Source organism: Mytilus trossulus, chromosome 12, assembly GCF_036588685.1.
Source record: "Mytilus trossulus isolate FHL-02 chromosome 12, PNRI_Mtr1.1.1.hap1, whole genome shotgun sequence".
Classification (NCBI taxonomy): domain Eukaryota; kingdom Metazoa; phylum Mollusca; class Bivalvia; order Mytilida; family Mytilidae; genus Mytilus; species Mytilus trossulus.
The window spans coordinates 19,082,601-19,098,832 of NC_086384.1; the positions used below are offsets into that span (position 1 = coordinate 19,082,601).

The 16,232-nt window shown below is 32.7% G+C and overlaps 1 protein-coding gene across 2 annotated transcripts in view; it reads left to right on the forward strand.

Annotated features, from left to right (window-relative positions):
• The first annotated feature begins 13,459 nt into the window (after positions 1–13,459).
• The window catches only part of LOC134693098 (uncharacterized), a 36,171-nt gene continuing 33,398 nt past the window's right edge, over positions 13,460–16,232 (forward strand). Inside the window, exons 1-2 of one of the 2 annotated variants that reach the window (XM_063553805.1) lie at positions 13,460–13,566; positions 15,645–15,732. The gene's annotated coding sequence lies outside the window, so the exon portion shown is untranslated. Of the gene's footprint in view, positions 13,567–14,264; positions 14,447–15,644; positions 15,733–16,232 lie in introns of those variants that run through there. The other variant, XM_063553804.1, reaches the window with a different exon arrangement.

Consider the following 16,232-nt stretch of genomic DNA (forward strand, 5'->3'; position numbering starts at 1 on the left):
CAACAAACAGAGTGTGGGGTAAGAGTCAATGAGACAGCAACCTAGCGACAAAAATATGCAAACGACATGTGCACGCTGAACGGAAAAGGGAGGTGCAAGTTTCCCTCAATGAGACAGCATCTTAAGGACTGCAGATACATATGAAAGACATATTCACTTTGCTGATACTACCATTTGTTTGGGGTTTGGGTTTTTTGTTGTTGTTTTTTTTTTTTGCTGATGAAAAGAACTGTTCGCATTGGAAAAAACCCAGTAGTGATGAAAGTAGCATTAAACACCAAAAAAGCAATAAAATAAATCAGGGTTTATTAAAGACGTTTCCTATACCGTATTTTAGTTTTGTATACAAAAAATCCGTTGAAAGGATTTTAAATTGACTAAAGCAATGTTTTGCGACACATACATGTTACTATCGTCTTGTATTATGACTGATATATTTGTCGCTGGACATGGAGCAGATTCATCGATGATTTAAATCTTCTTGAATGCTTTGTAGGATCTATTGATTGGAGTTTTAAATGAACTAAAGCAATGTTTTGCAACACATGCCTGTTACTATCTTTTGATATGTGACTGATATATTTGTCGCTGGACAAGAAGCAGCTACATCTAATACAAATTGTTGATCAATGCCTTGTTGTATTGACTGATTTATTGCTAAAACATATTACTAATGTTAGTTTGTACTTGATATAAACAAAATTATGACTAAGAAGTGTAAACTTAAAAGAATGATAGGAAAGGTTTAGCAAGAACTATAGGGCCTAAGTTTATAGGTCGTTGTGTCCAACACAATTTTAGTGTGGTGACCTTTACGTTTTATTTTGAAGTCTTTAATTAAACTGGTCAGTTCGTTGTTGAACTTTTGGACGACACCTTTATATATATAAATCTTTTTCTTACTACGAAAGGGTGTGGTTTATGACCAAGTATTGCAAAAATTCGGACAATGTATCGCGCAGTCATTATTTTAAAATGCATCATTCGGTAGCTAAGAATACATGTCGTTGGGAAGCACAACTGTGCTACACTGACTGTGTCTGTACAGATTCTATGCGCAAAATGTCAATAGAGTTACGTCCCTGCCACACATTCAAGATTTACAGTTACTAAATTACTAAATAAGACAAAAGTTGAAATCTGTAGTACATCTTAAAACAAACTCGTGTGCTTACTTATTATGGACTGCTTAATGACATGGAAAAAGTAGGTTTCAGCTCGGGACTTCCCAGTGAAGACATATTTTTTTTTTTTTTTTTTTTTTGGCAAACACACATTCAAGATTTACAGTTACTAAATTACTAAATAAGACAAAAGTTGAAATCTGTAGTACATCTTAAAACAAACTCGTGTGCTTACTTATTATGGACTGCTTAATGACATGGAAAAAGTAAAATCACAAAAATACTCAGAGGAAAATCAATACGGAAAGTCCATAATCACATGGCAAAATCAAATAACAAAACGCATCAAAAACGAATAGACAAGAACTGTCATATTCATGACTTGGTACAGGCATTTTCAAATGTAGAAAATGGTGGATTAAACCTGGTTCTATAGCGCCAACCCTCTCTCTTTAGTAACAGTCTCATCAAATTCCGTTATATTTACATGATGCGTTAAATAAATTAATAAAATAGTCAAAATATGGGTACAAAAGTCATCATTGCATAACAATTTTAAAAGGGACAATTTAACAGAGCACAAAAACATCTATCTACGAACACATGGATTGACTTGAGTGTCTGACGTCATAAAATTTTCATACGTCACATAAATTTGTCGTTCAATGTGCATACAAACAGTTTTAAAATTTACATAAGCAATGTAAGCATACAGAGTTAAAAATCAAAAGTATGTAAGAACAAATTACAGAAATAGACCGAGATTTAAACTAGTCCAAAAGTTATAGGTAGAATTTATGGGAATCAAAAAATAGTTAATTCCACTACGCGATTGAATGATTTTGACGTTTGTGGTTCAACGTATATAGTAATTCATAATAGAAATATATCATAATGACATATAATAGACCAAAATAATACTGACGGGATCTTTTAAAGTACAGAGTAACGTAATAAGAACAAAAGAATTTCAAAGAGTCGCATTTATAAAACACACCACCAAAAAATGAAAGCCAATACACACACATTGACGAGATGTATAGGTATCGAGCCACGTCAAACGGATATCACATAAAACCATTCAACAGTAAAAGTAATATTAATCATAGAACAAAGACAAATGAAAGAACAGTATAACATGTTGTTAAGATGATAAACAACATCAGTACGCAGAATCTATACATCAAGACCATCGTGTATTATTTGAGAAGTTGATACGGAATATTTATCAACAAGGTCTTGGTACCTTCCGATGAACTTTTTTAGAAAAAGGACGAGACGTTCTTTGACATACCTCTGGTTCATCAACTTTCTACTCAGACACTGATGACGTTTTACAAAGTCTGAGTAGGAGCTGCAAGCTCTTTGATATCGAATAAGTTGGGAAATATATATCCCATATGCAGGTGAAGTTGGTATGTTGCTACTAAGGTGGGGGAAATTTATAATTTCAAAATTAAAATCGTCTCGTTTGTCATAGATTATGTTACTGAGATGACTGTGTAAGTCAAATTCGAGATATAAGTCTAAAAATGAGGCGGAGGAAGCGGTGTCTGTTGTTTCTTTAATCTCTAGTTCTGGGGGATATATCAATGGAACCCAATCAGAAAAGTTCGGATTGTTTATGGAAAGAACATCATCAATATATCTGAAAGTGAAATTAAATAATCTGGCTTCTTTGATCCTCTTGTTTTTGACAAGTGTATGGAGGAACTCCGATTCATATGAAAATAAGAAGAGGTCGGCAAGAAGAGGCGCACAGTTTGTTCCCATAGGAATGCCGACAATTTGTTGGAAAAGTCTACCTCCAAACTCAACAAATATGTTGTCGATAAGAAACTCCAGCATACTGACCACTTGTTCTTCTGTGTAGCATATTTTACCTTTTTGTTTGTCACTATTAACGAAATATGCCTTATGAAATCCCAAAGAATTAATTTATAGCGATGCTACCATTTTTTATGTTGAAAGGCATTGTGGATAATTTCTTTTAGGCGATTTTTCAATTTTACATGGGGAATGGTGGTATACAGGGTTGAAAAATCAAAAGTTTTGATAGAACTAATTTCAGAAAAAGACCGAGATTTAAAATTGTCTAGAAGTTCTTTAGAATTTTTAAGAATCCACATATGGTTAATACCACTACGCGAGTAAACAGTTTCACAGTATTTCTGAAGACCCTCTTTCACTGCGGACAGAATCTTAGTCAATCTAATGGACAATTCTTTAGTGGAACATGAAGATGAGCCAGCAATATACCGTTGTGTGTACAGAATTTTATGAAGTTTTGGTATCCAATACAAACAAGGTAAGTCCTCCGATTTGGTCTTCAATGTAATGTTTATTGAAGCCATAAAGGACTTATGATTTGCTAAAATCTCATCCTTGTCAAATGATATGTCTTTGTATGTGGGATTACCTGAGTGCTCCGTTATACCCAATTCTTTTACAAGACATTCGTAGTAATACGATTTACATACGAAGACAATATTATTTCACTATAAAGTCATTACGGACACATGGGAAAAGTCGCACTTTTAAAACTACGATTTTTTTACGCTGTTTAATAGACAGAGTTGCCTTCCATACATTTTTGACACTTCCATCCGAAAAAGTTCAAATTCAAAGAAATGATGATACACATCACTATCAAACAAACAACATAACTTATAATGTTAAGCTATACATTTTACCCTACAAGATACCGTACTTATAGTTTACATTCATACAACTAACAGGAACTATAATATATTTATAGACAACCAATATATACGTGTGACCAAACAGGTCGTTTTTGAAGACAAAAAAAAATATCATTGCCTTCCATACATTTTTGACACAATGCCATCCGAACATGTTCAAATTTAAAGAAATGATGATACACATCACTATCAAACAAACAACATACATGTAACTTATAATGTTAAGCTATACATTTTACCCTAAAAGACAGAGTACTTAGTTTACATTCATGAAACTGACGGGAATTACAACCAATATATACGAATGACCAAACAGGTCGTTTTTGAAGACAAAAAAAATCGATTCGATATCGTGTCGACATTGTCGATATCGTCGATATCGTCCTCTTGTTTGGTATTTGACATGCTTGTTGAAGACACAATGTGTGTCGATATCGACTTTTCGTATGAATGTTGTTATATCCAAATGAGCTGAATCCTCTCACTGGAATGTTGATATCGAATCGATATCGACAAGCATTCCATATCCCTAAACCTCTGTCGTTGATTTCGATATCGACGATTTCGATGATATCGACAAACATCCTATAACTTGAACAACACCCTGAAACCTCTGTCCTTGTTTTCGATATCGAATCGATATCAACAAACATCTCATAACTTGAACAACGACCTGAAACCTCTGACTTGGTTGTCGATATCGAATCGATATCGCCAAACATCCATAAGTGGAATAACGGCCTTAAATCTCTGTCTTAGTTGTCAATATCAACGATATCGAATCGATATCGATAAACATCCCGTTTTATTTTAAAATTCAAGCATGCAACAAAACATGACATATGGAAGTTTTAATCTTTTTCATTGAGCAATATTATAATAGAGATAAAATGATAAAAACGCTAAAAGAGCAAAGTAAATTTTTGTTTAAATGAATTGACAATAAGACACAATTTACATTTTGTCTATGATGATTTTTTATGTAAAATTCTATATTGATTATACAGTTATAAAACTACATCGTATAAGATATTTAACACTATGAAGATCTTCATTTGACAACGCATGAGGGTAATTTTGATTATTGATTGTATCATTCAAAAGGGGGACTATGTGCGTTTATATTTTTTTCCTCCAGTTGAAGTTTATCAGTAAATTTTCTTTTTAATTTAAAAAATTTCGATATCGTGTTGTTATTACAATGTCCAGACGATATCGAATCAATATAGACAAACGAATACACCGTGACAAAACACACTGTCGATATCTACAATTATGGTACGATATCGAATCGATGTCGAATGAAGATAGCATGAAAATATATATATACTGTCGATATCGTCGATATCGACAATAGCAACACAATATCGAATTGATATCGACATTCGAATACACCGTGACAAAACACACTGTCGATATCAACAATTTAGGTACGATATCGAATCGATATCAACAAATGAAGATAGCTTGAAAATACGTCGATATCGACAATAACAACAGAATATCGAATCGAATAAAACATGGTTATTGGATGTTTGTCGATACGATTTATATATCGTCGATATCGACAACCAAGACAGAGGATTAAGGCCTTTGTTCCAGTTATGGAATTTTTGTCGATATTGCAATATCGACAACCAAGACAGAGGTTTTAGGCTGTTGTTCTTAGGTTGTTGTTCAAGTTATGGGATGCTTTTCGATATCGATCCATTCAAGACAGAGGACTTGGGCCATATGGACAAAACAACATACATACGAAAAGTCGTGATCGATATCGACACAACATCGTGTCTTGGACATACCTCAAATATAAGAGGAGAAATATGACACAACCGAAACACATCACAAAAATGTGGCACACACAGCAACGAACTATAATATAACAGGCGTTAAACGGTCATTTTCGGCTACCGTTGGCGTCAAATACCGTGATTCGTCAAAATATCCTTATCGGGATTCGTCAAAGGAGGTATGTCCAAGATCTCAAATAGTTATCGTTATCTTCAGAGGTCTCAAATAGTTATCGTAATTTTGCCCAAAAAATAACGTGATTCGTCAAATACAGTAGATTTTTTTATCGTCTAAAAGAAAATGTCCATTTTATCGTCATGCACCAAAATTATCGTTAACGACATTCGGCAATTTTCTTTAGCCGTTATTCGTCATAAAGGTACCCTTATTACGACCCTCGTAGATTTTCATTCCTATTCAATTAGAGAACATCCACAAAAGTATGGTTTTCGTCAACTAAACGCAACTTTTAAATGATCTTCTTCATTTAATTTACACTGAACTCCATTTCCACTGGTTATAAATCTGTCTTAATCTTTCGCATCTATGGAAGTTACATTTTGTGTTTTGTCAAGCTTTCTTTTACTTGCTTTTTTTTTTGTAATTCGTTCATCTTACGGTACCCCCTGCGACGGTTGATTTATTTACTTAGTACACCTCATGCATATGGAAGCGCATGTCAAATGCTCACCTTTAGAGTTGATCGCAATGCAGTTTTGTTCAGTTAGATGGGTGCTCAATATTTTTTTCAATGACATCAGTTAATAAACGAGGCTACTATGGTTGTCGGTAATATTAATAAAGACAGGCGACGAGACGTTGTTGAATGGTTCTTATCCTTTTACCTTATCACCAGGAATTATATCATTGGTTGATAACAAAGATGTTGTTCGTAATGATGCCATGGTGTTAACAATGTTCCCCATTTACAAGTAAACATCTTTTATACACTGTCATACATGCAGTTCCTCTTTCGGTCTTTGTCTTGGAGCGTCCCTGATGTTCAAAGGTACTTTAAGTATATCGAGAAAAGCGATTTCAACTAAAAAAAAATAGAAATGTTTTAACCTTTTTTTAATAGGAATTCTGGTGGACTATAAGTTCCCGAATGTATCATCAACTTAGTAGTCATTGTTTCGATACTTACATGATTTATAATGTGTTTTTTTTTTGTAATTATCCGCTGAAAAAAATGAAATATTAAGAAACTATGGTTACAACACATTTCGACAATTTTTACCTTTACCTGGACTTTACTTTTGTTTATTGTATGTCCCTTGTTATATAGAAAGGTGAAAAATACTTAAGAGACATGCAAATTCTTATGCCGAAATAAAATTTATAGATCTTGGCAAAAAAAAAATTAAAAAAAAAAAGACTAAAAAAACAAAGTACAATCTTTAAGTCAGTTTAATTGAAGTCTGGAGCTGGCATGTCAGTTAACTGCGAGTAGTCTGTTGTTATTTATGTATAATTGTCATTTTGTTTATTTTCTTTGGTTACATCTTCTGACATCACTTGAATTGAATTTTAAATGTGCGTTTTCTTATGCGTTTACTTTTCTACATTGGCTAGAGGTATAGGGGGAGGGTTGAGATCTCATAGACATGTTTAACCCCGCCGCATTTTTGCGCCCGTCCCAAGTCAGGAGCCTCTGGTCTTTGTTAGTCTTGTATTATTTTAATTTTAGTTTTTTGTGTACAATTTGGAAATTAGTATGGCGTTCATTATCACTGAACTAGTATATATTTGTTTAGGGGCCAGCTGAAGGACACCTTCAGGTGCGGGAATTTCTCGTTACATTGAAGACCTGTTGGTGACCTTCCACTGTTGTTTTTTCTATGATCGGGTTGTTGCCTCTTTGATACATTCCCCATTTCCATTCTCACTTTTAACAGTATATATACATAACACAGAAAACTAAAGAATGAGCAACACTAACTATACAGCAAGAACCGGGGTATTTTTGGGTGTCCCAGAAGGGTAAATAAATAGGTGTTATGGGGCAAAATATTTTACCTTGTATCGTATTGAAAAACACCAAGAACATTTGAAACTTATTCAAAAACCTCACCTAAGTACATCCTTAAATGTACAATTTGTAAAATTACTCCCTTTGTCAAAAAATATTGATGCCTTACATTTACAGGAAAAAAAGTATTCTTTAACAACTTGTTTTGGTTTTGACAATTCGATCACTTTATAATACTAGTAGATTATAATAGATATAAGAAGGTGTGGTATTATATGAGTGTCAATGAGACAACTCTCAAACCAGGTCAAAGTACGGTATTCAACACGGAGCCTTGGCTCACACCGAACGGCAAGCTATAAAGGGCTCATAAAATGAACGGTGAATTTGATATCATGAATAAAGAAAGCATATTATACCTTTAACTTATGTTTTGTTGAAATGGTATTTGCAAACAAGAAGTTTCTCAATTTTTTGTCACCTTTATCAAAATCAAATTTTTACACCATTTTTTTTTTTAAATTTTGAATAAATTTTGTTTTTCACATTGGGAAGAAGAATTTTAATAGCTTACCGATATCAAATCTTTATTTTTTTTGTCACTTGACATTTTAGGAAAAAAATACATTCCTCTGTTGTTATTTTTTATCAGAATGAAATTTGAAACTATCACAAAAATTTATAAAAATAGATACATTTTTGGTACTTTACCAAATGACCACAAACATCATCATATTTATCATGTGATTGGGAATCAACTTGGAACAAAATTATTTTGCATATTTTGTTATTATTAAGTTTTAGCACGAAAGAGATTTTTCTCAAAATTTTAGATTTAAAAACAAAACCTTAGATTTGACAAAATTTCACCAATACAACAAACGATAGGTATGAACACTGTGCACAGAAAGTTTGATAATCAACAATGATACACAGCCAAAATAGTCCTGAACATGCATGAAACATTTGCCACTGGACGTTAAGCAACCATCAATCAATCAATCAATAAATACACAGCCAAGATCATTTAAATAGATTTTCCCAAATATTGACGATCATACATATCAATATATTTAAATGATTTTGGCTGTGTATTGAGTCATGACACTACTTTTCGTAAGGTTATATCGAATAAACAAAAAAGCCACATGATTATTTTACTTTCAAAAAGCTGACATCAGTTTTTCATTTTGAAAAGCTGGAGATCATGAAGTTTTTATAACCTTAAAAGTTGCTGTGGCAAGATTCACTGTAAGTACATTTAATAAATACTAAAAAAAAATAACTGAAATATAAAAATTAGAATAAATGCTAGGATTACCATATTGCAGAGTCAAGTATCTGCCACAGACCAAATGACGGAGATGTCAGCTGGTCACTGTAAGTCACCAACAATGCACAAAACCAATACCGCATACTAAGCTTTAAAATCCCAGAAAGATATAACAAAAATGAACATGAAAAACTAACGGCATGATTTATGAACCAAACAGTAAACGAAAAACAAAAGAATAGACCTCGAGAATCGAAAGCAACTGAAGTATGTATACAGACTCCTGACTCCACAATGAACATGAAAAATGTGGTAGTGTTAATATGATCTGCAAGTGCACGACCCCGCCCCCTTTTGAACTTAGGACAGTGGTGTAACAGCACAAAAAAGAACAAATTTGTATGATGTGTTCAGAATGATAAATTTAGTATCAGATACACGCGTACGATTTGATTAGTTGTTATTTGCTTTGTTCAAACTGTAAGTATAACTTCGAGTACTGTCAGATCTCTACGTTGTACAACCTTTCTACTGGGGAATGAAAAAAAATCCTTGCTATGACCGGGCTGTTTTTTTTGTTAAATGCTTATTCTAAAGCCCTTTTCAACAGATTTTTAGCCCACCTGGCCCAAAGGGCCAAGTGAGCTTTTCTCGTCACTTGTCGTCCGTCGTCCGTAATCTGTCGTCCAGCGTCTGTCATCCGTCGTATGTAAACTTTTACAAAATCCTTCTCCTCTGAAACTGCTTGACCAAATACCAACCTTGGCCACAATCATTATTAGGATATCTAGTTTAAAAATGTGTCCGGCGATACGGTCAATCAACAAAGATGGCCGCCGTGGCTAAAAATAGAACATAGGGTAAAAATGTGGCTTATAATTCTAAAACCAAAGCATTTACAGCAAGTTTGACATGGGGTTAAAATTGTTAATCAGGTCAAGATCTTTCTGCTCTGAAATTTTCAGATGAATCGGACAACCCGTTGATAAGTTGCTGCCCCAGAATTTGTAATTTTAAGGAAATTTTGTCGTTTTTTGTTATTATCATAAATATTATTATAGATAGAGATAAACTGTAAAGAGCAATAATGTACAACAAAGTAAGGTCTACAAATTAGTCAAATGACCTAAACGGTCAGTTGATCCCTTAAGAAGTTTTGCTCTTTAAAGTCAAATTTTATCATTTTTGGTAAATTTTTGACATTTAACAAAAATCTTCTCCTCTGAACCTACTTAAACAAATTTTACCAAACTTGTCCACAGTCATCATTAGGGTATCTATATAGTTTTAAAAATGTGTCGATGAACCTGCCCGCGAAACAAGATCGGGCCCACATGTCTAAAAATAGTACATAGGGTAAAATACAGTTTTTGGCTCATATCTCTAAAACAACAGCATTTAGGGTAAATCCGCTGTGGATAAAATTGTTCATTTAGTCAAGATTTATCTGCCCTGAAATTTTCCGACCAATCGTTCAACTTGTTGTTGAGATGCTGCCCCTGAATTTGTAATTTTAAGAAAATTTTGCAGCTTTTGGTTATTATCTTGAATATTATTATAGATAGAAATTAACTGTAAACACCAATAATGTACAGCAAAGTATAAGATCTACAAATAAGTCAACATGACCAAAGTGGTCAATTGACCCCTTAAGGAGTTATTTTCCTTTATAGTCAATTTTTAACAATTTTCATAAATTTTGTAAATGTTTGTAAATTTTTACAAAATGTTTTCCAGTCACTTCTTGGCCAAGTTCATTATAGATAGAGATATTTTTAAGCAGCAAGATTGTTCAGTAAAGTAAGATCTTCACACACATCACCAACACCAAAACACAATGTTGTCATGAATCCATCTGTGTTGTCACATTACATATGTGCTTTCCCTATTCAGGAGCCTGTATTTCAAAGGTTTTCGTTGGCAAGTGTCTGTCATATGTGACTTCTGTGTATAGTTGTTTCATTGACAATCATACCACATTTCCTTATTTTAAAAAGGATTGGATTCATCAGAGTCGACACGAAGGACTAAAACGATCGAAAATGCATTGAGTGTAGACTCGGTACCCGGAGTATATATAATGCATTTACTTATATTTTATAGTGTCAGAGAAACTCAAATATCTACTTAGTTTATATGTATGTACTACTTTGGTTTCAAACTTTGTATACGTTCTTCATTAATTTACTGTTTATAAATAAGTAGTTTTCTAAAAGCGTTTCTTTAAAAAAAATCTCTTTTTTTCTTATACAAAATACAAACAAATTTTCGATAATTATGAGTACTATCAGACCTGTACTTAGAGTGTCTTTTGTGTTTTTGTTACGGTTCATATGAGATTTGTATCGATTTGATAAAGTCCCATATAACCGATTTTTTTTTTATAGTTTGTTCTTATGTCATACAGTAACAGTTACACTATTGTATCGGGTCATTGGAGGGTTTGGTGCCGGCATACATGGATGTTTAACACCGCCACATTCTATATGTGCCTGTCTTAAGTCCTAAGTTAGAACCCTGTAATTCAGTGGTAGTCGTTTGTTCCTGTATATCATATTCGTTTTTCTTTTTTTTGTTTTGTACATAAATTAAGTCGTTATTATCTTCTCGTTTGAATTGTTTTACATTTGTCATTTCGAGGTCTTTTATCTCTTAGTGTGGTGTATTTCATTATATTTTACAGGTATGCCTCTTATATCTAATAGTATATTTAAAAAAAATGAAGATTAAAACATGACAGGCAAAATACAACAAAGATTTATCAAGTGAATCATGACAAAGTGTACTTATGCAACTGTTATACAAGAGAGAGAAGTTTAGATAGCTTTAAAACCAGATGCTCACAGTACAAGAAAGAGTTATCCTGTCATAAAAGTGCGAGGTTTCGCTAGCTATAAAACCAGATTAAATCCACCACTTTCTACACGCGGATATGCCTGTATCATGTCGGGAATGTAACAGTTGTTTTTCATTCGTGTGATGTGTATGAGCTTTTGACTTTGACATTTGTGAAAGGACTTTCCGTTTTGAATTTTGAATTTTCCTTGGAGTTCGGTATTTTTACTATTTGACTTTCACTATGCGGAATATTTTTATTCTCATTGTTGAAGGCCATACAAGGACCTATAGTTGTTAACTTCTATGTCATTTGGTCTCTGGTTGAAAGTTGTCCTTTTGGCAATCATCTACCACCTCTACTTATTTCTATAAACAACAAATTTTAAAAATAAACCACACCGTTGAAAGGAAAAGTCGCAATTAAAGAGAGAAAGCACAACTTTGCTTCACAGAATAAAAGCAATATATTAATACAAGAAGAAATAATCTTGTGCAATGTCAAGAATAAATATGAATGGTAGAATGCTACGATAATATGAGCCGGACAGCAACCAAGGAACGACAAAAACAGTGAACAAAAATAACATAAGACATCTGAATTAAAAAAAGAAAAATTTAACACTAGAGATACGTAGATATATACTGATGGCTCTTTGCGGTAAGAAACCTAGCTATGTATATACAAAGATGATATAGAAAAATCACAACACCTGAACAAACTCAAACCCCCCTTTTTTTATTTTTTTTTGGTGTGCTAATTGAGCAAATCACGGTGTGCTGGCCTGTCCAAATATAACTCGTTGTCATATAATATATAGTAATTGGTTCCAATGTTTTAATCCCAACCTACGACTGAAATGAGAGTAGTTTAAACAAGAGTACTATCTATATCTTTTTTTAAATGAGATAAATATATGAAAGAAAAAGTACAACAAAGATTTATCTTGAATACAAAGTGTACGTGTTTATAAATACACAAAGAACATACATGTATGGTATCGATTCGATATGACTTTGTTTTATATTCACAGTTGTATCTTATTTAATGTCAAGACGTTATATTATATGGGCGATCTGGTGGAAAAATAATAAACCCATAATTTTGTTGATTTAAAAAAGAGAGAGAGAAAGAAAATTAACCTTTTTAATGAATGTTAACAGTATATATTATGGTGCATCTTTCCGTGTACACTATGTCTGAAATGTATGTTTATAAAGATGAGAGAGGGTTGTATAGTTTAGTTTATCATTTACAAAGATTCTATGAGATGTCAAGGTGAACTATAGTATTGTGTCACATGTAGTGAATAATGAATTTACTCTGAAATACCAACCCATATACCCGATTACATTCCCACGTGGTCAAAGAAAGGGGACACTAGAGCATCTTAAAGGTCCGAGTCTAATATGGCCAATACTCATATACTCGTTTCATAATATATTTTTTCTTGTTTTCAGTAATTACTTGTACACATTAGGTTTCTCTATCTAAGGACAATGAAAGATATAGTTCAATATGAATAATCATGATTAGTCGATTTACCTCTGCCGGGGGTGATGGACATTGTATTATAGTTGTGTATACACATACTTCTGTTTAAATGTGTAACTTGATGTGTATCTTTGATATTCTACAATCAATAACAACTTATAATAACGATTATGATGATTTTGTTAAACTATATTTAAAATATCTTATATAAAAGAAGGAAGAAAATTAAAAATCAACCCTAGATCGGACGAGTCCAAATAACAAGTAATCCAGGCAGCCGAGAAAAGGTACGTATCTGATCATACAATGGCAGAATGAATACATTGGATATAAAAGTGATTTAATCAGCTAATTCTTAGTTATTCTCATATCAGGTACAGTCATTTGATAGACAAGATAATCATGTATCAAACTGCAACAATATAGGGGAATTTGGTGAATATTTTACATGTTTTGTTTGTCTCTGAAGTTGGCTCATATGCAGACTTTCCATCTTTCTTGAAAACTCGAACTTGTCGATAATATTTGTCAAATAATGATTATATGAGTCGCTCAACTACATATCTGATCGTTCTTGTAAATTATTTAAAGATTAAATAAAACAACATAAACAGATATTCTCAGTAATAACAAAAAATATACTTATTAAACGTTAATCGACAAACGTATTTCAAGGGTATTATATGTGTAAGGTTAAAATGAAAATATTTATAGAAATTATAATAATTAACCCTTAGAATGTATTTCATTCATTAGAATATTGATTTCTTATGTTTAGTACAGTAACAGATCACGTAAGTTTGTACCCTGAACGATTTGGGAAGCAAATATTGGAACTTGTGTTGACAAGGAAAATTTACATTTTTCTCCAATATGGCGGCGTATGTATTTGACAAATACGTCGTGTTGCATCTATTTCATCAGAGCTTAGTATATGCAGGCAAATGATAGATTATATTAATGTAATTAACTAGTAACAATATCAATCTTTATACTGAAGTAAAAATTATCTCTGGGTACATGTATTTTACTTGTTTGTTTGTGTTTACAAAGAGGCGTACTTAGAGGGTATTTATAGGTGTGGAACACAGTGTATCGTTTATCAAGCGATTTTATTTAAGTTCCGTTCACTTCGCACAGATAAAGGCAAATAAGGATATATAATTTAGTAAAGGTTTTGTGGACTCTGAAATGTACACCACCGATTCTATTTCAGGACAAGATGATTATATTCTCTGAATTCTGAAACGGCAGGTATTGTTCAAATGAAAACGTAATATAGTAACAGAAATGGAATTTTTGTCCCTTAGGTGATGAATAGTCATTTAAACACGTGGTACTATATTACTCTAACTGAGATGAATAGAAAAATGAAAACAAAGAGAAGGACAAAGTAGGAAAGAATATAAAGCACAGTGGTTACAACTAAAATAAATGATCATAAATTAAAGACATAATATAGCATGTTAACATGGTTAAGTGCAGGAGAATATCGGTTTATTATTATCCTCTCTATATATAGTAATACAGTTGAAATGTACTGTTATTTTAAGGGATGATAACTTTTTTATTTTTCACTGAGAAAAAATTGGAAGAAAAAGGTACATATAGAAATATTAAAAAAGGGGGGTCACGCCTTGAAAAAGGGGGGTTGTGCCAATTATTCTTATCCAATTCTTAATTGAAAAATAAAAATGGGAAGAAAGCGAGGGTTGAACTCGAAGATCCTCTTTTAATCCACAAATCAAAGTGAAGAATAATGTTAATGGTACCAATTTTTCAGCACCAGATGTCTTTTGAATGTGCATTTTAGAATGTATTGTCCATATTTTTTTTTATTTTGAGGGTGGGGTGTGCATCCTTTTTAAGGCCTTGAGAAAGGGAATGCATGCTCCTCTCACATATTAAGAAGATCATTTAAGACATCAAATTGTCAAAGGCTAACAAAAATGGATGAAGTTGAATGAAAATTGCTAAGTTTTTTGGCAAAATAATTGTATATATATAAGTCAACAGGACATTTACAAACTCCTTAAATATTTAGTGAGGAGGGATAGGAGGGGTCCTGATCCAGAAATCCTGATCTTAAAAAAACGAAATCCTGAGGTCCCAAATTTAAATAAAGTAAATACAGACGTCCCGAAATCCGAAAAAAAAGGATTCCCAGATCCCGAAAGGGTCAATCCAGAAATCCTGAGCTTATAAACAACCCATCCTGGAGTTCCGATAAAGGTCCTATCCCCCCTCTTTAGTGGCCATTTTGAAACTTGAGTGCTAAAGACCCAACAACTGAACATAAGCATACCGAATGAAGTTGAACATTCAGTATTTATCATTAACCAATTCTAACCATGGCTAAAAAAAACCAACACATAGCACAAGTAAAAAAATGGAAGAACCAGAAGTCAAATTTAAGAAGAAATTTATATATATACAAGTATTTTTTTTGCAGTAGTCATCTTTAGACTGAGAAACAGATAGACATGCTTGAGAATTCCTGAGAATTCCTGAGTGCCAGCTACCAGATATTTGTCATACAGGTACGTAGTTTTAATATACATGTAATATGACTAACATAAACAGTCCACAAGTACTTTTGCTGGCTATAGGGTATATATATAAGTTTTGCTTAGTGTTGTAATTTATTGCTTTCATCAACATATTTTGAGAAGGTTGATCTATGGAAGTTGGTTCCACTCATTTGCTCATAAAGTTTACACAGGCAAATTTCACTCGCATCAATTTCATATGAAATTAAACTCATGGGAATTTCACCTAAAACCAGCTTATACTGAAAATTAGTTCATATCAGTTTTTCATGAATTTTAGGTGAAAATCTGATGATTTTTTTTGTGTGAAATTCATTGGAAAAGTAAACATGGTAAAGTTATTCAAATAACATCTAAACTTTCAAATTCAATTAAAATCAGGAAAAATACCATTGTTTTTTTTGTGAAGTTTCATGATCACTTGTAATATAGGTGAAATTCACAGTAAATATTTTACATGAGTTTTTAAGGTATTAGCTCGTACGAGGTTA